We start from the raw sequence: 26626 nt of genomic DNA, 5'->3' as shown, positions 1-26626 counted from the left end.
TGCGCTGAAGTGGCTTAACTGACGTTAAACCAAGTGTCTGTGCTTAACTGACAAAGACAACGGGGATGCATTTGCCATAATGAGCAGAAGGAATAAACTGGTAATCAATCTGTTTTGACTTACAAATATATCTGGCAGTGGAAAACTGATTAGAGTGTCTCTAAATTGCAGCCAGGAAATTAAAAGACGCTTACTCCTTGGAAGGAAAGTTATGACCAACGTAGATACCATATTAAAAAGCAGAGACATTACTTTGCCAACAAAGGTCCATTTAGTCAAGGCTATGGTTTTTCCCGTGGTCATGTATGGATGTGAGAGTTGGACTGGGAAGAAAGCTGATCGCCGAAGAATTGATGCTTTTGAACTGTGGTGCTGGAGAAGACTCTTGAGAGTCCCTTGGGCTGCAAGGAGATCCAACCAGTCCATTCTAAGGGAGATCAGTCCTGGGTGGTCATTGGAAGACTGATGCTAAAGCTGAAACTGCAATACTTTGGCCACCTCATGCAACAAGTTGATTCACTGGAAAAGACTCTGATGCTAGGAAGGATTGGGGGCGGGAGGAGACGGGGACGACAGAGAATGAGCTGGCTGGATGGCATCACCGACTCGATGAACATGAGTTTGAGTGAACTCCGGGAGTTGGTGATGGACAGGGAGGCCTGGTGTGCTGTGATTCATGGGGTCGCAAAGAGTTGGACACTACTGAGCAACTGAACTGAACTGAAGGATGAAAGATAGAGACAGGTTACTAAAATGTTACTTGATCTATAAAATATGAACAATTCAAATGTCTGACAGGAACTCGGCATGGACTGATAAAATGCAGTGTCAAAACCTCCCACCTAGTTCCTATACATAATCCTGGAACCCCTTGATTAAAGGGGAGAGCCTAAGTTCGCTTGAAATTAGAGCCGGCTACCTTGCCTTACATATATACTATAAACCTTCCTTCAAGCCTTTTCCAAAGGAAACTGCAGGCATTTATGAGTATGATTGTGCTATGGCAAAAAGAAATATCTGGATCTTCCAGGAGCTATGAGGCACTGGCTTGAACTGGCTCTGAATTCTAGGAATCCTAAATGCCACTTGGTCCACCAGTCATATTGAGGGTTTACAGGGGCCATGCAGCAAACAGAGTCAATGCTGGAGAAACACGTGAGATGGAGATATAATTTTGGAGTTACTAGAATACAGATGAATATTTAGAACCACAAAACAGGATGATATCACCAAACGGTGGTGTGGATAGAGAAATGAAGTCCAAGGGTTAAGTCATGATCACACTTCAAATTTTAGATACTGATAATATTAGTTGCCACTACTGCTAAGTCATTTCAGTCGTGTCCGACTCTGTGTGACCCCATAGACGGAAGCCCACCAGGCTCCCCCATCCCTGGGATTCTCCAGGCAAGAACACTGGAGTGGGTTGCCATTTCCTTCTCCAATGTGTGAAAGTGAAAAGTGAAAGTGAAGTTGCTCAGTCGTGTCTGACCCTTAGTGACGCCACGGACTGCAGCCTACCAGGCTCCTCCATCCATGGGATTTTCTAGGCAAGAGTACTGGAGTGGCTTGCCATTGCCTTCTCCGGATAATATGAGTAGGAACTACCAAAAAAAGACTGAGAGGCAGCAGCCAGAAATAGAGTTAGGGGTAGCAGGTGAGTGTGATGTGCTGGGAACCGAGGGAAGAAAAGGGAAGAAGCAAGTGTTAAATGCTGGTAATCAGGCAAATAAGAAAAGGACCAAGAAATTGCAACTGGGTTTTAGCAACACTGATAAGCTGAAGTAAAGGAGATTCAGAGCAATGGTTGGTGCAGAAGTTCAAGAAAAAAAATAAGAGGATGCACTGGAAACAGCAATTACAGACAACTTTTTCAAGGAATTGTGCTACAGAGAAAAGGAGAGAAATAGGGCAACATTTGGAAGTAATGAGGTCAGAAGAACACTGCTGTTGTTGCTGCTAATTGAAGAAGTAACAGCATATTTTATGTTGATGGAAATGTTCCAATAATAAGGGGGGACTATGGATGTTCATTGGAGGGACTGATGCTAAAGCTGAAACTGCAATACTTTGGCCACCTCATGCGATGAGTTGACTCACTGGAAAAGACTCTGATGCTGGGAAATGTTGGGGGCGGGAGGAGAAGGGGACGACGGAGAATGGCTGGATGGCATCACTGACTCTGTGGACATGAGTTTGAGTGTACTCCGGGAGTTGGTGATGGACAGGGAGGCCTGGCGTGCTGTGATTCATGGGGTCGCGGAGAGTCGGACACGACTGAGCGACTGAACTGAACTGATGATGATGCAGGAAAAGAAATGAGAATTGTCAAACCAGTGTTCTGAGTAGGAGAAAGGAATGAAATTTAATGCACAAATGAGGGGTTAGACTTCGCTTTAAGCGCAGAGAGTCTGTCCACAATAATAGGAGAGAAGGTAAAAATTATTAGTACAGATTTAGGACATACATAAAATAGAAATAATCTGCAAATTTAAAAGATGCCTCGTGACCTGCAACCAGGACTAAAAAAAAAAAAAAAAGGACATAGTTTAAAGGACTGTCTCCAACCTGGATGGAAGGACTTTTTTCAGAAGAAACTACACTACACCAGGATGAGGAGACGACGACATCAGAGGTAGACACCTTGCCCAAGATGCTGGACCTGATTCGTATGGTCATTTATAATGTTTTCTTGACTTCTTAGCCCTCTGCATATTAATCAAATGCTTTTCTACCATAGGCCTGATCCTATGCTAGTTTTAGAAATTAATCCAATTGTCAGGTTTGTAGACATGTAAAAGCTCATTCTGCTTATACAAAAACTCTGTTAGACTTGTGCCATCCTAATGTCCTTAAACCATGGCAACAGTCTGCTTCTAAATTGGAAAATTAAAAACAATAGCTGGAAATCAGAGTCAGGGCTATGGGAAATCCAAGATGGCTGCCTGGCTTTTCCCAGCTCCCTGACAAACCTCATTTTTTATTTGATGGGTTAAAGCCTCCCTGGCTACAGGGCCTCCATAATGAAAAATCATGGAATATTAAGTTTTGTAAATTGTTAAGTTTCTAGTTTTGTTAATGTCTAGTGTTTACTAAGACTCACTGCTGAGACAGTTCCTTGTTACGTGATACTGCTAAAAGATTTAATTAAGTTATTAAAAAGGACACTCTAGGTTAGTTTCTAAGGCTTATCTCAGTAACCAATCTTCAGATAAAGGTCGGATGCTCCATAATGTACAACCAGGAGTTTAACACCAGACTATAATCATTTAACGAATGAAGTCAGGTGACTTGGGGTATACCAGGCTTTATCTAATGAAAGTTCTTGACTTATAATTCTTATTTTACTAATTACTGCTAGCTATGGCTATATTATTTTCTATGTCACTTGTTTCACTGAGCCTGTGATATAATGCTGAACTGACAGTTCCATATGGGATCGATAATTGTAATAATGTGACTCTGGGTATGGGAAAAAGCAACAAGAGGAAATATTTTCCTGGACCAGGAGGCTAGTAAGACAGTGGTCCAGAGACTTTGGCTACTTGCAAGGCCTGGTCCAATTTTAGTACACTGAGTGGCCCATCACTTCCCTAGACCTGGGAATGAGCCTTCCCAGCAACGCGGGACACAATGGCCATGAAATGGTGTCACATGGTCAGATATGTGGCTATGAAGGGACCCTGCTGACTGGAAGTTGGTACTTGCCAGCTGCCTCTACAAAGATTACATCATGACCATTGCAAGCTGCTGACCTTCAACACCCCCTGAAAGAAGTTCCGGGTGAAAATCAGGAATGAGGCACTCTGTGCTCTGAAAAAAATAAATAAATAAACTGGCAGAACAGGCCTTCAGATAGTTAGATCTTTTCAGAAAAAGGTTTTATGAGTTCCAATTCTTGCATCTTCTTATACCTAGAAAAACACTGATGTCATTAATGGTGACATCTGCTTTGGCTATTAAAAAAAGAAATTTTTTTTTTACAATTAAAAGTCAAAATAGAGTAGCTATGGTTCAGACATCCTGGGAAATAACTATTTCCAAGATATCCTGAAAAATGATATTATGGGTGTGATTTCAGATTAGACGCTGTGACCTAATGTAGAACTTAATGCTCCTGTAATGCATTTTTGCTTCTGTATTTTGCTTGCTGCTAATAAAACCAAAGTTACTCCATTTTAAGATAAGGTTGTAAGATTCCTAAAATTGTTAAAAAAATAAAATAAAAAGTTGGAAAAAAAATAAATAAAAAGTACAAACTTCCAGCTGTAAGATAAATGAGTACCAGAGATATAATATTCAACATGTTAAATGTAATTATTAATAACACTGCTGTATGTTATGTGTGAAGTCTTTGGGGAGAGTATGTTCTGGAAGTTCTCATCACAAGAAAAAAATTATTTTTCTATTTCTTTAATTTTGTACCTATGTGAAATGGTGACTGGACTTGTGATAATCACTTCATGATGTATGTGGATCAAATGATTATGCTGTACACCTTGAACTTGTACAGTACTGTATGTTAATTATGTCTCAATAAAAGTGAAAGGAAAAAAAATAAAATAAAAGTTGGTTCTTATGAAATTCTTATAGATTTATAAGCTATTTACATATTTAAAAGTTCTGGGATGACCCAGAGGGAGGATAAAGGGAGGAGGGAGGTGGGAGGGGGGTTCAGGAGGGGGAACTTATGTAAACCCAGGGCAAATTCATGTCAATGTATGGCAAAACCAACCAATATAATATTGTAAAATAATTTGCCTCCAATAAAAAATAAATTAATTACAAAAAAAATAAAAAATAAAAAAACCAAAATAAATAAATAAATAAAAGTTCTTATAAACTTACAAAATTGACAAAGTAATGGCCAGGTTTATGAGGAAAATAGATAATCCTTTCATAGGCAAAATTAGGAATAAAACAGAAGTCATAACTAGAGATGCTGAAGATATTTCAAATATAATAGAATATCACGATCAACTTTATGGCAATGGATATGAAAACAAATTCTAGGAAAATGTAACTTGGTAAAATTGACTAAGGAACAGAAAATTGATGGTCCTATAATTGTCTTAAAAATGGAATCAGTGCTATAAAATTGTCCTACAAAGTTTTATTTAATGATGAAGTATTGAAATCATTTTCTTTAGGATGAAGGTAAGAAAAATTAATCTATTAGCATTTATATTCATGACCATATTGGAGAACCTATCCAAAGGAGTAAGGCAAGAAAAAGAAATAAGAGCTTTGAGGGGGCTTCCCTGGTGTCTAGTGGTTAAGAATCTGCTTGTCAGGCAAGGGACACAGGTTTGATCCCTGGTCTGGGACGATCCCACATGCAGCAGGGCAACTAAGTCCGTACATCAGAACTACTGAGCCAGCATTTCAGAGCCTGTGAACCGCAACTACTGAGCCCACAAGCCACAACTGCTGAAGCCAGGGCGCTGGGCCCATGCCCTGAATGAGAGAAGCCACTACAATGAGAAGCCCGCGTACTGCAATGCAGACCTGCTTCTGCTCACCACACGAAAGAAAGGACACATGCAACGACAAAGATCCAGTGCAGCCAAAAACAAATACGAAAATGTCTTCAAAAAGAAAACTTTGAGAATCAGAAAGGAAGTAAAAATAATTCTTGATATTTGCAGATGCCATCACTATCTACATAAAATAACCTAAAAGAATCAATAAAATCTAAAAGAATTATTAAAAAGCATCAGGATTAAAACCAGTATTTAAAAATCAATTGCATTTTAATCCGCTGTCAACAGAAAAACTATTTTTGGAAAAACAATATCATTTCAATAGTAAAATCATGAATACTTAGAAATGTACAAGATCTACATAAAGAAAATTCTAAAACTCTTGACATTAAAGACCTATGCAAATGCAGATATACCATAATTGTGGTTCATAATACTCAATGTCATAAAAATGTCTTTTGTTCCAAAATTAATGTATAGCGTCAGTGCAGTTTATCAAAATCTTAACAGGTTTTCGGTATGTGTATCTGTGTGTGTCACGGTGCAACCATACATTTGTAAATGAATAAGTTAAAACCTGAAAGCTAATTCTAACTTCAAGAAAGAAGTTCAAGTTTATAAGAGAACCTGAAATTCTCTTAAAAGACGCTTACTCGTTGGAAGGAAAGTTATGACCAACCTAGATAGCATATTAAAAAGCAGAGACATTACTTTGCCAACAAAGGTCCATCTAGTCAAGGCTATGATTTTTCCAGTGGTCATGTATGGATGTAAGAGTTGGACTGTGAAGAAGGCTGATCGCTGAGGAATTCATGCTTTTGAACTGTGGTGTTGGAGAAGACTCTTGAGAGTCCCTTGGACTGCAAGGAGATCCAACCAGTCAGTCCATCCTGGGTGTTCATTGGAAGGACTGATGCTAAAGCTGAAGCTCCAATACTTTGGCCACCTCATGCGACAAGTTGACTTACTGGAAAAGACTCTGATGCTGGGAGGGATTGGGGCCAGGAGGAGAAGGGGACAACAGAGGATGAGATGGCTGGATGGCATCACCGACTCTGTGGACAGGAGTTTGAGTGAACTCCGGGAGTTGGTGATGGACAGGGAGGCCTGGCGTGCTGTGATTCATGGGGTCGCAAAGAGTCGGACACGACTGAGCGACTGAACTGAACTGAAAATTCTCAAAGAATGAGTAAGAATTGACAATAGATTTGAAGGAAAAAGTGATAAAATTTATCATTTATAAAAAGTTCTAAAGAATCCTGTGAAAGTTTAAAAAATAGTTTTATTGAGGTACAATCAAGTACATAAACTGCACACGTGTTAAGTGTGCAGCTGAATAAGCTTTGTCATATGTATACCTGTGAACCATCACCCTCCGAAAGTTCCCGTATAGTCCTTTGTGATGCTTCCCTCGACATCCCTGCTCCATTTCTAAGCAACCAGTGATCTACTTTATGCCACTATGGATTGTTTCTTTTTCCTAGAATTTTATATAAATGGAGTCATACAGAATGTCCTGTTTGTCTGGCTTTCACTGCGCATAATTATTTTAAAACTCATTCACATAGTACCATGAATCAGTAGGTCATTTCTTCTTGTTGCTGAGTGATATCCCCAAAGTGAAAGTGAAAGTCACTCAGTCGTATCTGACTCTTTGCAACCCCATGGACTATACAGTCCATGGAATTCTCCAGGGCAGAATACTGGAGTGGGCAGCCTTTCCCTTCTCCAGGGGATCTTCCCACCCCAGGGATCGAACCCAGGTCTCACACATTGCAGATGGATTCTTTACCAGCTAAGCCACAAGGGAAGCCCAAGAACACTGGAGTGGGTAGCCTATCCCTTCTCCAGGGACTCTTCCTGACCCAAGAATCAAACCAGGGTCTCCTGCATTGCAGGTGGATTCTTTACCAACTGAGCTATCAGGGAAGTCCCCAAGTTAGATTTAAAATGGCAGCTTCCTGGAAACATGGGCAAGTGGAGACCAAGTAGATGACCTCACATTCTAGAAATCCTCATACCAATGGACTTCTACAAATTTTCTTGCTGCTGCTGCTGCTGCTAAGTCACTTTAGTCGTGTCTGACTCTGTGTGACCCCATAGACGGAAGCCGACCAGGCTCCCCCATCCCTGGGATTCTCCAGGTAAGAACACTGGAGTGGGTTGCCATTATGTTGGCCCTAATCTGGCTGCCGCACTTTAAGAAGCTGTGGTTTTAAGGAACCAGATTCTCAAAAGAGCCTGTTGCTGAACATCATCTTTCCTTTTCACAGACTTTGTTTAACAGTTTATTTTTACAAATTTGTCACTAGGAGTCTGGTTTCCCTATGGGCCATTTAGGCTTTACTTTATTCTGTTTTTATAAACTGTAGCCCTGTGCTACAGTTTATTGTTAGCAGTTGATCCCAAGAAATGGTTTATGGAGAGGTCAGCCGTGTTCGAGCAACTGCAAGATAAGCAGTTCAAAGAGCAAGCTGACTGATTATCAGGAGAGAATTCTCATACAAGAATTCTAATGGATACATCATTTATTCCAATGCAGTCATGCAACCAGCATTTACTTGAGTGTGTTCTATGTACTTGCATTGTTATCAGAGTTTTACATTGCACTGTCTCCTTTAATCCTTAATTCCCAAAGAGATTGAGGCAATGAACTCTTTTATACAGAAGAAACTGAGGTACGCAGAGAGTAGGGTCACAGAGGAAACAGCAGAATACAGAGGGTAGGGTCTAGAGACAGATATACTCTGCTGTATTCCAGCCCTGATATTTTAGAAGTAACCAGCTTCCTTGGTTAAATAGACTCCTGTAAAATAAATACTATAAAATAATAGTACCAGCTTATAAGGTTGTTGTGTGGCTTAAATGATACAATACTTGCAAAATGTTTGGCACAGTGCCTGGTGCCAAGTAAGTAATAAATGGTAGCTATAATAATTATTTTATTACCACTATTATTATCATGATCAAGAGTAATACTTTCAACCATTATCACCGGGAGCCAATCCCTCGAAAGAAAAATGTTTCCAAACCTCCTAATCAAAAATGAGATTGTGTCACATCTAAATACTGGACATTTAAGAAGCATGGGAGATTAATGTTAATTAAAATACATTATGACCTTCCACAAAAAGTGTTGATTTATACTGTGTCACTAATCATGTTTTCTTACTTGGAGACAACTAATTTAAAAAAAAAAAACACAAATATCCAGAGAGAAACACACCTGATATTTTAATCCTGTGACAATTGTTCTTTACCACATAGGTATTATCTGAAAGTTAGCAGTTTGACTCCACAATCAACGATCCCTGCTTTACTTTGTTCATTTCAGGCAACTCCCATTTCTTTTACATTTCTCAGCACATAACGTTGATGAATGTCCCTGCTGCAATCTGATTCACAGGGGACGTGTGAGGTTGTCGAGGCACAGATAACAAAAAGTCTCACTGGGAGATGAGGAGGGTAATGTACCAAAGGCTGCCATGGATTCTGGGGTTCTTCACGGCTGGGAAAAGCTTGAGGGCTTTCTCTAGAAGACAGGTAACCTCATGGTACTTGGGAGTATAAGTGTTTTCTTCTCCTACATCCAATCACAGCCAAGGACTCTGGGCTCCTAGCTTAGAAAAGTAGGAGACCATTAGCTTGCCACTTGCCCTTGCGTGCCATATGACAAAATTAGCCTTGCCAATTACATCTCTCTCTACCCTGATTCCAGCTCAGGATTAGTGCAATGACCTTTTCTAATTGGATGACACAGATTCTTGTCTGGAGTCTTGCTCTGAATTGTAGCTACTAATCATATGACTGTAATAAAATACTCTAAGCTGTTAGCACCAGGCAGCTGGAGAAGGAAACCAAGGTAGGAATCCTTGTTCTACAAAGCCAGCCTTGGCGCTTCCTTTATAACAGAACAAAACTGGAAATGCTGTCTAGTCTTGTGGGAAAATAAAGACAAGCATTTGGCTATTGTCACTCAGAGCCGTCCAGTGCTTCTCTAATTTCAGCCTCTGTTGGAAACAAGAAAGTTGGAAGTGAGCTTAGCCTAAACCCACCACCTCCTCAACTTAGGTCTATCTATTGCCCCAGTCATTTGCCTTCAGGTTCCATCACATCACATGGTTATGTCTCCCTTATTAAGAGCCCCTCCTGGAACTTCCCTGGTGGTCTAGTGGTTAAGAGTATGCTTGCCAGTGCAGGGGACATGGGTTCGATCCCTGGTCGGGGAACTAATATCCCACCTGCCACCGAGCAACGAAGCACAAACAATGCAACTACTGAGCCTGTGCTGCAAGTACTGAAGCCCAAATGCCTAGAGTCCATGTTGCACAACAAGAAAAGTCACAGCAGTGAGAAGCTGACGTACCACGATGAGAGAGTAGCCCCCATTCGCTGCAACTGGATGAAGTCTGCATGCAGCAATGAAGACCCAGCAAGCCAAAAATAAATAATTTTTTTTGAAAATTAGCTCCTCCTGGACATCCAAACATCGAGCATTCAATACCATCTAGCAATACGACAATATCTCTTTTGTTGACACACTCTTCCATCTGTCATAGCCCCAGAGCACAGTGTGCTCAACTCTTGTACATGAGTGCCAAGTCACATCAGTTGTGTCCAATTCTTTGCAACCCTCTGGTGTGCAGCCTGCCAGGCTCCTCTGTCCACAGGATTCTCCAGGCAAGAATACTGGAGTGGGTTGCCATGCCCTCCTCCAGGGGATCTTCCTGACCCAGGGATTGAACCTGTATTTCTCACGTCTCTTATGTCTCCTGCATTGGCAGGCGGGTTTTTTACTGTTAGCGCCACCTGGGAAGCCCCATGACCAACTCTCAACTCTCTTTAAATCCCCAGCCTCCCCTACTTACCCATTTATTTCATGTAAGGAGAAAAAACACAACAGCAAACAGCAAATCTTCACAAATCTAAAAGATACAAGCATCAATGTATCTTACATCCTTCCACAATAAGGAATGAATGATCTCTTTAAGAGCATAATCACTCTATGTGTACTATGGATCCTCTAAGAATCTGCCTTTCTAAGAATTGCCATTCTATGAATTGGTTGGTTGGTTGCTTGGTTAAGTCATTAAGTTGTGTCTGACTCTTATGACCCCATGGACTGTAGCCTGCCTGGCTCTTCTGTCCATGGGACTCTCCAGCCAAGAACACTGGAGTGGGTTGCCATTTCCTCCTCCAGAGAATCTTCCCAACTCAGGATTTGAACCCAGGTCTTCTGCACTGCAGGCAGGTTCTTTACCACCTGAGCTACGATGGAAGCATCCTATGGATTGTCCCAGCTCATTAATTAATCTTCATCCTTCTTTCTCTGTGATGTTTTATATTTTAATAACCCATATATCTAAAATACTATTTCAACACACAATTAGCATAATAGATGAGTAATGTTATATTTTATACCAAGTCTTTGAAACCTACTGTACACATTTTTACCATCTTAATTGTTTTTTCCCTTTTATTTATATATGTTTATTGAGATATATTTGACTTACTCTCTGTTGCCTCTTTGCCATCAACATTTAAACATTCTTAAGTTTCTCTTCTCATAAAAAGAAAAAAAAAAATTCTTCAACTATATTCCGCCCACCAGCTAGATCCTCAGAATCTTATTTTCTATCCTATCACAATCCCCTGAAACAGTTCTTGCGAAGGTCGCCAAAGACCTTGATGTCCTCAAATTTAATTGGTTGAGCTCTGTTTCAGGGCTTTCCAGAGACTCAGTGGTAAAGAATCTGTCTGCCAATGCGGGAATGCAGGAGATGTGGGTTCGATCCCTGGGTTGGGAAGATCCCTTGGAGGAATAAAATGGCACCCCACTCCAGTATTCTTGCCTGGAAAAATCCCACAGAGGAGCCTGGGGGCTACAGTCTGAGGGGTTCCTAAAGAGTCAGACATGACTGAGCACTCAGGCAAGCTCTATTTTCCCGATGTCTCCTTGGTATCTGACACACTCCCTTCCTGCTTGAGACATTCTCTACTCTTGACTTTAGGACACAGCACTCTTGTTTCCTCCCATAATTGCTATCTCTACCTTTTCTCAACTTTCCCATCTCATCCTGCTCTACCCCACCAGTAAATGATGAAATTTCCCAAAACTTAGTTCTAGACTCTCTTCTCATGTAAAACTATAAATTCTCCCTAGATGATTCCAGCTGCTCTGCACATTTTAATTTATCATTAATATGCTAATTAGGCCAAATTAACTTTGCTGCTAGCCTTCTATGAAGTCCATTTCTAAACTCTTAATTATTTATTCATCCTTGTTCACACATTTCAAAGGCATCTTAAAGGTAACTTGTTCAAAGCAGTCTCATTATATTTTCCCAAAAATGGTTCTTCAGAATCTTTCCCCATCTAATAGCAGTATAGTATATTCAATTGCTCTCACAAGAAACTGTGGAATTATTCTTGTTACTTCCTTCTCCTTAACTGTCATATCTAGTCAATCATCGGGTTCTCCACTAGCAAGAATCCCTATTTCCTCTGGACATGTCACCTGAAAGGAAATGCTTAGTCCTAGGAAAGAATTGTGTTGAATAACACTTCCAGTTCCTGTCCCATCCTTCCTCCCCCAACTTTCATCTTTTCTTGTCAGAGAAGAAATGAATCACCTTATTGGGGAGTTTAGGTGTAGAAGCCAGGCCATTCACCATTTCCCTCTTTTGGCTTTTTACATGGCAATAGTGGCTGCATTTTAAAACATGAATAAATAAACTTAATCAAAAATGCAAAACTTGTGCATTGTAAAGTACAAAACATTGTTGAAAGAAATTAAAGAAAATCCAAATAAGCAGAAAGACATCCCATGCTCATAGATTAGAAGATTTAAGTTTATTAAGATTTTCCCAAAAAATGATCTACAAGTTCCCTGTAAACTATATCAATATCCTGGCTGAGATTTTTGCAGAAATTGACAAGCTGATACTAAAACTTGTATGAAAATGATGAGATAGGACAGTCAAAACATTCCTGAAAAAGAAAAACAAAGATGAAAGACTCAAGCTTCCCAATTTCAAAACATTAAACATCTACAGTGAGGAAATAGATGTATTCTTATGGCTGATTCACATGGTTGTACAGAGAAAACCAACACAAATTTGTAAAGCAATTCTCCAGTTTAAAAAGAATTTTAAAAACTACAGTGATCAAGACAAAGTGGTACTGACACAAGGAAAGACAAATAAATCAATGAAATATATTCATTCTAATTAAGAATTAATAAATAAAACTCTACATTTATGGTCATTTGATTTTCAACCAAAATTCCAAAACAATTCTTAGAATAGTCTTTCTGACAAATGGTTCTGGGATGACTGGATATCTGCGTACAAAAGAATGAAGTCGAATGCCTACCTCGTGTGTGTCTGCTAAGTTGCTTCAGTAGTGTCTGACTCCGCTTGACCCTATGAACTGTAGCCTGCCAGGGTCCTCAGTCCATGGAATTCTTCAGGCAAGAATACTGGAGCGAGTCGCCATGCCCTCCTTGAATGCCTGCCTCTTATCATGTATAAAAATTAGCTCAAAGTGGATCAGAGACCTAAATGTAAAAGACAACCTAAAATAAGTTGTAGAAAACTATAAAACTCTTAGAAGAAAACAAAGGAATACATGTCTATGATCTGACTTAGCAACAATTTACTAGATAACACTTTAAAAGCACAAGCAGCAAAAGAAAAATGAGATAAAGTGGACTTCACAATCAAAAACTCTTGCACTTTCAAAGGACACTATCAAGAAAGTAAACCCACAGAATTGGGGGAAGTACTTGCAAGTCATATATATTACAAAGGACTTTCATCTAGAAAATATAAAGATAACCTCTTAGAACTCAACAATAAAAAGATAAATAACCCAATTTTAAAATCTTAGCCCATGGGCTAAGAATCTGAAGAGCTGTCCAAATAGGCTATTCAAATGGCCAATAAGCACATAAAAAGATGCTGAGCATCATAGTCATGAGGGAAACACAAATCAAAATCATGATGTGGCACTACTTCATGTCCACAAGGATGAATAACATTTTAAAAGCCAGACAAGTGATGATGAGGATGTGAAAAAACAGAAGTCCTCATATATTGCTGGTAGAAATATAAAACAGTGTAGTCACTTCAGAAAACCATCTGACAGCTCCTAAAATGTTGAACATAGAGTCATCATATATGGACTTAGTCACTCAGTCATGTCCGACTCTCTGTGACCCCATGGACTTATAGCTCACCAGGCTCCTCTGTCCGTGGGATTCGCCAGGCAATAGTACTGGAGTGGGTTGCCATTCCCTTCTCCAGGGGATCTTCCTGACTCGGGGATCAAACCCGGGTCTCTCACACTGCAAGCAGACTCTTTACCATCTGAGCCACCAGGGAAGCCCATCTGATGACCAGGGGAGTCATCATATGATCCAAAAATTTCATTCCTAGTTATATCCAAGGGAAATGGAAACCTTGTGTCAACACAAGAACTTGTACATTAATATTAACAGCAATATTCAAAATAACCTATGCAAAACGTGTTACATCCATACAGTGGAATACTATTCAGCAATAAAAAGAATGAAGCAGTAATACATACTACAACATGGAAGACCCTCAAAAACATTAGATTGTCACACAAAGTCACATCATAGTCACAAAAGACTACATATTATATGATTTCATTTATATTAAAGCTTCAGAACAGGCAGATCTATAGGGACACAGTTAAAATCATTGAAATTTTCACTTTGCTTTTTTGTTTGTTTTTGTTGTTGTTTTTGGCCATGCCATGCAGCTTGTGGATCTTAGTTCCCCAACCACAGATTGAACCTGGGCCATGGCAGTGAAAGTTCCAAGTCCTAACCCCTGGACCTCCAGGGGATCCCCTGAATTCTGCATTTTAAACAACAGATGACTTTTATGGTATGCATATTACTTTCTTACCCATCTTTGAAGTTAGGATAAGTCATTTATCTCTGACCCTTAATATACTGTCATATCTTTCTAACCTAGCCAGTAACCCAGATTCCTAGTAGGAGTTTTTTCACTTAATAAATATTAACCCCTTTTTCAGTTGCTTGGGAAAATTTTAGCCAGGATATTTCAGGCTACTTGTCTTTAGAGTAGGTTTGAAGGACTTTCTAAAATATAGAATTAAGACCCTAGGTAATGAGGCTACAGAGCTACCTACAAAAAGACTAAATTATAGGAAATTTGAAAAAGACTAGTCAGGGCTATTGCAGAGGATAACTGCCAATAATATAATAAAAATCTTAAAATATTCACACCTTCCAGCTTGTGTAATAATCCACAATAAAGTCATTATGAACAAGGATGTTCATCTTAACGCTAATGACTAAAAAGCAGAAAAATCCTAAAAATCCAAATAAAAGAAAATCAACGTAAGACTCCACATAAATAGTCAAGTGATGTTCTAGAAATACTAAAATGTTCATAAAGAGCTTTTAGTTGCATTATACCACAGACATTTTCTCATTTATTATGTTCTAGGCCAGGGACCGGCAAGCTATGTCAGCCCGTGGGCCAAACATATTCTGCCACATGTCTATGTATGGCCCATAAGCTAAGAAATCATTTTTACCTTTTCATGACTGAAAAAAATCTAAATATTTTATTATACAGGAAAAATAGATGAAATTCAAACTTCAGCCCCATAAATAGAGTTTTATTGGGAACAAAGCCAAGCTCATATGGTCACGTATTGTTCATGGTTTATTTGACATAACTGCAGAGTTGAATAGATATGAAAGAAATCTTGCGGTTCACAGAGCCTAAAACATTTATCATGTGGCCCTTTACAATAAAATTTTTGCCAAACTCTGCTCTAGGAATCAGTGCTATTTCAGGTTGGTCTGATTCCAGAGCTCCTCCCTCCATGCCTTGCTGCTCCCTAATGTGCATACGGCGTCCATAGAGTAGTGGGAGAAAATTACCCTTGTGAGAACAGCATCTGGCTCATGATAGACACGCAATATCTTTTGCATGAATAAATGTGTGTATGGATACTGATGGACACAGAAGGATTCACATGGAATAAGTGTTCTTGAGTGGTCCTATGTCAGTCTGTCTCTTGGCGTTATCTTCAGAGAAGTGGACTTCCCTGGTAGCTCAGACAGTAAAGAATCTGCCTTCAATACAGGAGACCTAGGGGTTCCATCCCTAGGTCGGGAAGATGCCCTGGAGAAGGAAATGGCAATCCATTCCAGTTATTCTTACCAGAAGAATCCCATGGACAGGGGAGCCTGGTGGGCCACAGTCCATGGGATTGTGAAGAGTCAGACCTGACTAAGCAACTTACACTCACTCACTAAGAGAATTAGCCACTCGGTGAAGAAGCCAACAATCGCTCAAAGGAGTCTTTGGGTTCCTTATGACAGTCAAATTGTTGGTCGCTCGGTCATGTCCAACTTTTTGTGACTCCATGTGTTGGAGTCTACCAGGCTCTTCTGTCCAAGGGATTTTCCAGGCAAGAATACTGGAGTGGGTTGCCATTTCCTTCTCCAGGGATCTTCCCAACCCAGAGATTGAACCTGGGTCTCCTGAATTGAAGGCAAACTCTTTACCATCTGAGCCACTGCTGCTGCTGCTGCTAAGTCACTTCAGTCGTGTCCGACTCTGTGCGACCCCATAGATGGCAGCCCACCAGGCTTCCCCATCCCTGGGATTCTCCAGGCAAGAACACTGGAGTGGGCTGCCATTTCTTTCTCCAATGCATGAAAGTGAAAGGGAAGTCGCTCAGTCGTATCCGACTCTGTGTGACCCCATGGACTGAAGCCTACCAGGCTCCTCCGTCTATGGGATTTTCCAGGCAAGAGTACTGGAGTGGGGTGCCATTTCCTTCTCCAATCTGAGCCACTAGGGAAGCCCTATTGGGAGATGATGCCCTGTCTTAAGATCTTCGAGAGTCATGGAATAATGGGAGAAAAGTCTTCTTTTCTTGGAAGTCTGATTTCCAAGAGGGCCCTTCTGATCCTCCTGAGTTCAGCAAGCCAGCATAGCCATTGGAATTAATGCTGCTTAGTCCAGAGGCAATGAAATAGAAACTTCTGGTACAAGTTGTCTCTACATCTAGGCCACTAGCAACACGTGACTCTTGAAATTTGTATATAAATTAACTAAAATTAAGTAAGATTAGTATTGTAGTTCCTCAGTCACACTAGTCACAGTTCAATTGCTGATTCACAGCTAGTGGCTTTTGTTTTGGATGGTTCAGAATAGAACATTCTTATCATCATAGAAAATTCTACTGAACAGTACAGCTCTAGACAACAGAACTGCTCTTTCATGCAATCGATAGTACTGTGTAAGGTTGAGCATTTTTGCCCTAAGTCATCTGTGTAATTTGTTAAGCTTCTGTTCCCAGTATTCTCCATGATGACACAACTCTAAATTTAGAAATCATAGGGAGAGATCTGCTTTCCAAAATTCTGTTTTCCAAATATCAAGAATCTCTATATACCTCTCTTACTTTATGCTTGAGATCCAAAGATTAGACAGGACTGTCCATCTCACATTAGGGAGACAAAGGTGGACTTTGTCTTAATTCTTAATTCTTCTCATGCAATTATGATACAGGAAAGTCTGTGGATACAGACTGGCAATCACTTCTTTCCTTTCTGTACTTCTCCATGATATGTTCAAATCCTTGTGGACTATAAATCAAGTAATTATTGAATGTGTACTGGCTTGCAATGTTACTTAACAATTTTCTCTAATCCCAAGGTCTTTTATCCAAACTTCTGAGAGGACTTTATATTTCTATACACACTAGAACATCTCATTCTCCTGGGTAGATGATAGAGATTAAAATCTGCTCACAGATGCAAAGTCAAGGGAAAGAGAACTACACGGTCACTTTATGACACTGACCATTCTAAGACCTGAATCCACTAAACCAACAATAACTGATCCAGTGCTAAAATCGATGACTTGAACTCTAAAGAACATTCCTCATCCAAAATTTTTTTGCAGGTATTTTTAATTTCTGGAACTACTTTCTACATCTGTGGAAAAGGGCAAGTCTTTTTTCTCACATTTTCTTCTTTTTAGGAATTTCAAAAATAATGAATACTCTTTTTTTTTTAATTTAAGCAAGAATGAAGCAGTAAAAAACCTAAAAATTGCTTGCTAATTACTTTTTCACTCAAGAAAATGAAAGCATTTATTAAATGCTTATTCCATGTCAAAGACCTTTTTACTTAGAGACAGTTTTCCACTTGACCCGTTTGTGTTTACTCGTTTCCCTTTGCATACGTTTGGGAGACAGCATGATATGGTGGAGACAGCATGAGCTTCAGCATCAGAACAACGTGCGTGTCTAAATCCTGACTCCAACACCGTGTGAAGTTGGGTAAGTCATTTAAATGCTCTGAGTTCCATTTCCTTACATGTAAAATCAGTGTGTTAAGAGAGCAATGCAGGCGTTCTAAGGATTTGAATAATTTCTGCTCTGTTGGGCAGTAGTTAGGCTGTGCGGGTCACAAACCCATCAGCCCCACCCAGATCTTTGTTCTCCACCAACCTGGAGCAACACAATTAAGCAGGATCTTTTTCTTTTCTTTTTTTTTTTTTTATCATAAAAAGATGGCTGGAGTAGGGAATCAGGGAATATGAGCCACTGGGATAGTAGCCAAGTTTTTCCAAGATTCTGAGAGGAAGGACAGATTTATTTTTCCCGGGCCAAACTTGCAAATTCCCAAGTGTATCACCAACTACAAAGCCCTCCACGCTAACACACCATTCAGGGTGATTAATGTTAGGTTCTCAAGCAAGTTGTAGACTCAACACAGAGGAGGATGTATGCAGGGCAAGTAGGGCTGTGTAATCTTAAATTATAGTGAGTTAAATGGGAGCCTTTGAGAAATGATTAGGTTTATCCATAGTATTTGCAGGTCTCTCTTGCCAGCTCACATACTGCAGCCACAATGAGAACGAAGGAATCATGGAACCTTCCAGACAGCCTTGCCAATTCTCTTTTTTAGTAGGAAGCTGATTATTCAGTTTGGAAATTAACCCAGATTCCTTGTTTTCTCTTTCTGCCTACTTTCCTCCACTGTTTTCTGATCAGTTGGCTTATTAGAAGCTCTGCCAGAGGGTAGAAAGGAACACGTTCAGGAAGCACTGAGTCAATGTTTCATTGTTTTCTGGTAACACAGATAAAAGTTATTTGGGAGACTATACTCTAAGATTGTCCTTTACTCGTGATTATGCAAATGACAGATCAATCAAAGCCCTGGTAGGATTATCTGGTTTTCTACACTAATACTCCATTCTTTAGAACTGGACATTCAGGAGTTACCATCTCCTTTTCCCCTCATTACCACGAACAAATTAAAATCTGGGTGTACCAAAACTCTCCCAGAGGTTTTATGTTTATTTTTAGCTTTACGCATTGATCCAAAACTAGTTTAGGAAAACACACAAAAAAAGTGAATTTCATCTTTGAACTTGTGAGAATAATTTACAACATATCGAATAACTTAGAGAGTTTCCAATGTGTAGTAAGCCAACAGTTGATATAGTTTAGTTTCCTGCCTTATAACTTGATTTGATGAAAAGTATAGCTGGCTTCTCAGAAAATGTTTAAGGACATTATTTTCTAACCACCTAGCCACCATGCAATATTTATTGTTACTGCAGAGATTTTTCTTTCCCCCTTAGCCTCAGCCTGAGATCATTTTATGCCCTAAAGCACATCACAGTATGCCCTGAAGCATTCCTGGGAATCAGAAGTGAATCTTTAAATCACCTAATTTCACATCCCAGTAGCTATGGTTTGGTCAATATCTGCGCAGAGTAGACACTGAGTCAAAGGTTAAAAATACGAAGACAAAAACCCCAAACTGAGTGGAATGAGTAACTTGTCTTCAGGTGGAAAGAGTCTGTATTTTTGTCAACTTTGCTTCCATAATACCCATTTCCAAAAACATTAGCATCTCAACAACCACAGAACAACCCTCCTGAAGTACTTTTAGAATAATTAGGCACTGTCTTTATTACATGTGAGTTGTCAAACAGAAAGAGACATGGCTCTGGAGTCTGCTTCTAGGTTATCTATCACCTTTGATCTTTATTTGTTCAAATTTGAAGATTATTGCTTTTCATATTGCCTGTGAGCCCTTGGAAGCTAAAAATGAGATCCAGCTATCAAGATCTAGGCAAGCTATTGATTCAGAATCCTTTAAAAGTGCTCAAATGTGCAGATTCAACTATAGCCATACATATAATTTTATTTTATTCTTAAAGTGATAGAATATACATGGACTTTGGAGAATGGTAAGAACCGTTGTGTTACTTTCATCAATTTAATTAGGCCAAGTCTGTTTTGCATAAAGGATCTAGAAATACTTATTTTGTAAGATGTTTGTAAATTATAACACAGTTCTCATTGTAAACTTTCCAGAATATTTCCTATTATATGAGAGATATGCAAATTTTCTCTCTCTTTATAAGCAAACTTGAAAAGTTTGTTGAATATCTTTTTCTTATGTTATGGGCAGGACAACACAATTTGGAAAAAATAAATTTTCTGGAGTATTTTTGAAGTGTCCAAAGAAGGAAGATTACTTTGTTTGGTTTTGGTTTATTACTTTTGTGTGAGGTCCTGCTATATACACATGGTAGGTTTGTTGTGGTTGTTGCTTGGTTCCTAAGTCATATCCAACTCTTTGTGAGCCCATGGACTGTAGCCTGCCAGTCTCCTCTGTCCATGGGATTTCCCAGGGAAGAACACTGGAGTGGGTTGCCATTTCCTTCTCCAGGGGATCTTCCGGACCCAGGGATCGCACCTGTGTCTTCTGCATTGCAGGAGGATTTTTTACCGCTGAGCCACCGGGGAAGCCCACACACAGTAGGCTAGCCATTCAATATTTATTTCTATCTGGACTACAGCAATAGGAGCTGACTCCCAATTATCCACTCCATCCCCAAAGTACTCACTCAAGTAAATACTAATAACTCCATAACTTCTGTCAGTGATGGCGTCAGGAGTAACCAATCCTGGTCAGAGGTATTGGGGCAGGGACTTCCCTGGTGGTCCAGTGGCTAAGACTCCATGCTCCCAACGCAGGGGACTCAGGTCCCATCCCTGGTCAAGGAGCTAGACCCCAGATGCTGCAACTAAGAGTTTGCATGCCACAACTAAAAATCCTGCAGGCTTGCAGCTAAGGCCTGCCACACCCAAACAAATAAGTTAAATAAATTTTGAGAAACAGATATGGGGCATATTTAGAAGAGAAGACACTTGCTAAGAGATTGTCACAGGATATAATGACTTCTCTCCTACCTCTAGACTTGGTGATTTGGTGGCATCACTCATTTTGTGACCAGCGTGAGAATAACACAAAATCCAGGGATGGCAGACAGGTCTCCTTTATGGCATCATGGAATTGATGAAACAACCAATCCTGGAGTTCACCCTGCTACTGGACTTTTTATATATGAAATGAAACATGACCTTTTGTAAGTCAGTCTGAGTAACTTGGATTTAACAAATCAAACCATCTTTCTAACTAAAAAGAGTAGCCTCCAACTGATCCCCCTGCTTCCAATGTTTCCCCTCACAGTTTATTCTCAACACACCAGCCAAAGTCATTTCTTAAACATATATCTTCTCCTTTTCTGGCTTAAAATCACCTGGTGGGCTCCTGTGACCTTTAGAATAAAATTCAAAATCAGTGCCAAGGTTTCCGTAAGTCACCTTCTGTAAGCAACTCCACAGGGGCCTCCAGTAGGGCGGCCACCAGCACCCTGTGTGCCCTGGCCCTTGTCCATTTCTCTCCCATCAGCTCCTATCCACCTTATCCTCTTTAGCTCAGCTACAGTCCAAGCAGCCTTCTCTATATTCCTTAAACAGCTTTTTCTCACCTCAAGGACTTTAGACTTGCTGTTCCCTCTGCTTGGAAATCTCTTTTCCCAGTTCTTATGTCATTCTCTTCTCAGCTCAAAGTCACCTTCTAGAGGAGCCTTAATCATCCTATTAAGAATGAGAATTCTAAAAAAAAGAGCTTATCAGCTCAACTAAACCTAGCTCTCCACCTCATTAGGCTACCCTATTTTCTTCACAGCCTATATCATTATTTGAAATCATAGTATTCCTTTGATTTCCACTCTAAAATGAAAACTCCATAAGACAGAGATCCTGCTTGCCGTCTTTGCCCTTTGATCTCCAAATCCTTGATTCCAGTCAGTTCAGTTCAGTCGCTCAGTCCTGTCCGACTCTTTGTGACCCCATGAACCGCAGCATGCCAGGCCTCCCTGTCTATCAGCAGCTCCCAGAGTCCACCCAAACCTATGTCCATCGAGTCGATGATGCCATCCAACCATCTCATCCTCTGTCATCCCCTTCTCCTCCTGCCTTCAATCTTTCCCAACATCAGGGTCTTTTCCAATGAGATGAATCAGCTCTTCGCATGAGGTGGCCAAAGTATTGGAGTTTCAGCCTCAACATCAGGCCTTCCAATGAACACCTAGGACTGATCTCCTTTAGGATGTCAAGGATATAGTGTTAATTGCTCAGTCATGTCCAACTCTTTGTGACCATATGGACTAGAACCCACCAGGCTCCTCTATCCATGGGACTTTCCAGGCAAGAATATTGGAGTGGGTTGCCATTTCCTTCTCCAGTCGAGGATATAGTAGGCATTCAATAAATATCTGTGGAATAAATGAATGGAAGAACTAGTGTTGGTACAGGAGCAACTCAACCTGAGACAAACAGACAATACCGAAAGATGAATCAAATAAGACAGGGAGAAAATAGTCAAGAAAAGTCTTCATAGAGTAATTGCAATGTAAAAAGTATAGACAGAAACATGCATTACAAAAGAAATAGCTATAAGTATCAATGGCTAAAAGCCTAGCTCTGAGAGAAGGAAAATAAATGGACGTTGTTTTAATATGACAACAAATCTTAATATGAAGAGGAAGACATGGAACCCAGATTCCAAGGGGAGGTTCCAAGGGAAGAGTAAGCGCCACCAGCCCAAGAAGTCAAAACGACCTGAAATCTATATTGAAAGGCCCACAAGTGTAAATTTAATTGTAACTGATCAAAGACAAAAAATTGGAATTATATAGTCCCTCCCTTCTTTCTGGGGAAAAAAAATAAAAATGGATTGGAAAGAGATATGAGCTCTGTCTCTAGAAAACTGCTGTAAATTTAAAACAGTATGTAACTATGGGGGGGGGCACACTATTTTAAAAATACCCTTTTAAATAGTATGAGGATGACATGCTCTTTGAAAGAAACACACCATAAGTTAGTGAATTAGGAAAATGAACACAAAGTACAAGGAAAGAGATAAGGAACCCAATGAACTATTAAGAGTCATCTCCTCCCTTCACACAACAGTATACTCAAAAATCAGTCTCCTAAAGTTTGCAAATCAGTTATACAACCAAAAGGAAAAGTGTGAGATATGCCAGGAAGTAGTGAAAACACTCCTGAGAAGAGGATCAAGATGCAAGCACTTTTTAACATATATTTTAAAATGCATCGATAAAGAGTTAAATTCAAAGCTTTAAAACACTGAGAGATTCCCATCCACATAAGTGGCTAGAAAGAAGGACAAAAAAAAGCAGTTTTCATGGACTTCAAGCAGCATAGAAAAACAATTGGTTTAAGAAAATGTACAGTGGTCTTTCTGAACAGTTGGCTCCCAACCAGAGCTCAGCACCTATGACTCTATGGTTACATAAAAGAAAGCCATTAAGTTAAGGACAGTACTGTGACTATAAATAAACCAAGGGGAAAATATTTTTAAAATAGTAGTCTTCAAAAACAAACAAACAAAAGCCTTAGAAAAATGATGCTCACCTAGAGGACACAAGAAAAGAGGAAAATAATGAAGTCATCTGTCAACTTCCCTGGTATGTCCAGTGGCTACGGCTCCCTGCTCCAATGCAGGAGGCCGAAATTTGATCCCTGCTCAGGAAACTAGATCCTTCGGTCAGCCTCTAGACTCTTCTCCCAGTAGTCTCTCCCTCTGAGAGTTATCCCTCCTCATAGCTTCAAATATTAGTTCCAGGCAGACAAAAGTCAATATTATGGATCTTACCTCTCCTCCAGGAGTTGGTGATGGACAAGGAGGCCTGGCATGCTGCAGTCCAAGGGGTCGCAAAGAGTCTGACACGACTGAGCGACTGAACTGAACTGAACTAACCTCTCGGTCGGTAGATAACATTGGTATATGAGAGTACTGGTTCTGAGCTGTTGGCCTAAGGGAAACTTTGTAGCCACCCTACTACTAATTAATTACACCTCAGACAAGTGAGAAGAGATCTACTCCTAATGAATGGAGGACGCCTATGGACACCTTATCCTTGACAAAGGAGGCAAGAATATACAATGAAGAAAAGACAATCTCTTTAACAAGTGGTGCTGGGAAAACTGGTCAACCACCTGTAAAAGAATGAAACTAGAACACTTTCTAACACCATACACAAAAATAAACTCAAGATGGATTAAAGATCTAAATGTAAGACCAGAAACTAAAAAACTCCTAGAGGAAAACACAGGCAAAACACTCTCTGACATAAATCACAGCAGGGTCCTCTATGACTTTATGACCCAGAATAAAGGAAATAAAAGCAAAAATAAACAAATGGGACCTAATTAAACTCAAAAGCTTTTGCACAATGAAGGAAACTATAAGCAAGGTGAAAAGACAGCCTTCAGAATGGGAGAAAATAATAGCAAATGAAGCAACTGACAAAGAATTAATCTCCAAAATATACAAGCAGCTCATGCAGCTCAATACCAGAAAAATAAATGACCCAATCAAAAAATGGGCCAAAGAACAAAACAGACATTTCTCCAAAGAAGACATACAGATGGCTAACAAACACATGAAAACATGCTCAACATCCCTCATAATCAGAGAAATGCAAATCAAAACCACAATGAGATACCATTTCACACCAGTCAGAATGGCTGCTATCCAAATGTCTACATGCAATAAATGCTGGAGAGGATGTGGAGAGAAGGGAACCCTCTTACACTGTTGGTGGGAATGCAAACTAGTACAGCCACCATGGAGAACAGTGTGGAGATTCCTTTAAAAACTGGAAATAGAACTGCCATACGACCCAGCAATCCCACTGCTGGGCATACACACCGAGGAAACCAGAATTGAAGGAGACACGTGTATCCCAATGTTCACTGCAGCACTGTTTACAATAGCTAGAACACGGAAGCAACCTAGATGTCCATCAGCAGACGAATGGTAAGAAAGATGTGGTACATATACACAATGGAGTATTACTCAGCCATTAAAAAGAACGCATTTGAATCAGTTCTAATGAGGTGGATGAAACTGGAGCCTATTACACAGAGTGAAGTAAGTCAGAAAGAAAAACACCAATACAGTATACTAACGCATATATATGGAATTTAGAAAGATGGTAACTTTAACCCCGTATCCAAGACCGCAAAAGAGACACAGATGTAAAGAACAGACTTTTGGACTCTGTGGGAGAAGGCGAGGGTGGGAAGATTTGAGAGAGTAGACTTGAAACATGTATATTACCATATGTGAAACAGATCGCCAGTCCAAGTTCAATGCATGAAACAGGGCACTCAAAGCCAGTGCACTGGGACAACCCTGAGGGATGGGGTGGGGAGGGAGGTAGGAGGGGATTCAGGATGGGGGACACATGTGCATCCATGGCTGATTCATGCCAATGTATGGCAAAAATCACTACAATACTGTAAAGTAATTAGCCTCCAATTAAAATAAATAAGTAAATTTAAAAAAAGAAAAGAATACTGGAGTGGGTTGCCATTTCCTTCTCCAGGGGATCTTCTCAACCCAGGAATCAAAACCAGGTCTCCAGCATATCTCCAAGACCATTTCAAAATATCGTATACATGTGACTTTCTAGAGAACCAGTATTTGGACACCTATTGTCTATCTGGACACCTATAGGACAGCAGGCCAGTTGTGCTGGCCAGAGAAGCAAAGACAATCTACAGAAAGAGAACAACCCGGGCAGCTGAGTCAAGAGACATCTGCCATTCTTCCCCTGTTTTCCCTGACCCTCCCTCAACACTAGAGTTCATCCACCTTGAAAAGAGAATGAGAGAACCAGATCATGACCCTAAATACCAACCCCAATATACCCACACACAGTGCCAGACCAGGAGTGGGCAAGGAGTGAGGAGAAATCACCGCTTTCCCCCTTCATGTCTCTTGAATCCTAGATGTAGCTGTTGATCTGGGAAGGAAAGGTCTTACTCTAGTAAGACTGGAGTTGTGAATTGGTTCATCTTTTAACATCAAAAGTGACTGTAAGTTATAATTCTGCTCAAAACATGGCTAAGGAATTTATAACTAGGAAAGGAAGGGGCTGCAAGATAAGACACTGAGGAAAGTGTTTAAACAAAAATAAGTCCTGTTTCATCTTTAAGCTGACCTAGTTGAAACTGGTCAATAAATTGGGTTCTGTCTGCAGTGCAGGAGACCTGGGTTTGATCCCTGTATTGGGAAGATCCTCTGGAGAAGGAAATGGCAAACCACTCTAGTGTTCGTGCCTGGAAAATGCCATGGACAGAGAGCCTGGAGGGGTACAGTCCATGGGATCACAAGGGTCGGACATAACTTAGTGACTAAACCACCAATAAACTTTAAGTTTCAAATTCTGGACTGTCCACTGGCAGCTGTTGACATTAGGCAAGTTACTTAATTTTGTCTTATCTATGAAATGGGAATTCATGAGACAAGACATATAAAGCACTTAGGAAAAGGGCTGAACCCATAATGTGTTCAATTCACACCAGCTTTCATCATTAGAATTCACATTATCTCATATTCACCTTAAAATCAATGTGCCTGGCAATAAGTGGTGATGGGATTAATAGGGGACATGAACTCAAATGTGTTGCAAGGCAATGGTTCAGTTGCAAAGTTGTGTCTGACTCTTGTGACCCCATGCACTGTATCCTGCCAGGCTCTCTGTCCATGTGATTTTCCAGGCAAGAATACTAGAGTGGTTTGCTATTTCCTTCTCCAGGGGATCTTCCTGACTCAGGGATCAAAACTGGGTCTCTTGCACTGCAGGCAGATTCTTTACCTAGTGAACTACCAGCGAAGCCTCTTCCAAGATATGGAGTGTCAAAAAGAAAAAGTAGGG

The 26626-nt window shown here is 40.1% G+C and overlaps 1 long non-coding RNA gene across 1 annotated transcript in view; it reads right to left on the bottom strand.

Moving 5' to 3' along the window:
* Positions 1-26626, bottom strand: part of LOC129563526 (uncharacterized) — a 68394-nt gene that overhangs the window by 33396 nt on the left and 8372 nt on the right. Inside the window, exon 2 of the long non-coding RNA XR_008687353.2 lies at positions 12858-13041. This is a non-coding gene — a long non-coding RNA (uncharacterized LOC129563526). The remainder of the gene's footprint in view (positions 1-12857; positions 13042-26626) is intronic.

The sequence above is a fragment of the Moschus berezovskii genome, chromosome 9 (assembly GCF_049115385.1).
Source record: "Moschus berezovskii isolate FMDL1 chromosome 9, NW_MosBer_1.0, whole genome shotgun sequence".
Classification (NCBI taxonomy): domain Eukaryota; kingdom Metazoa; phylum Chordata; class Mammalia; order Artiodactyla; family Moschidae; genus Moschus; species Moschus berezovskii.
This window is presented reverse-complemented; position numbering and strand designations above follow the sequence as displayed.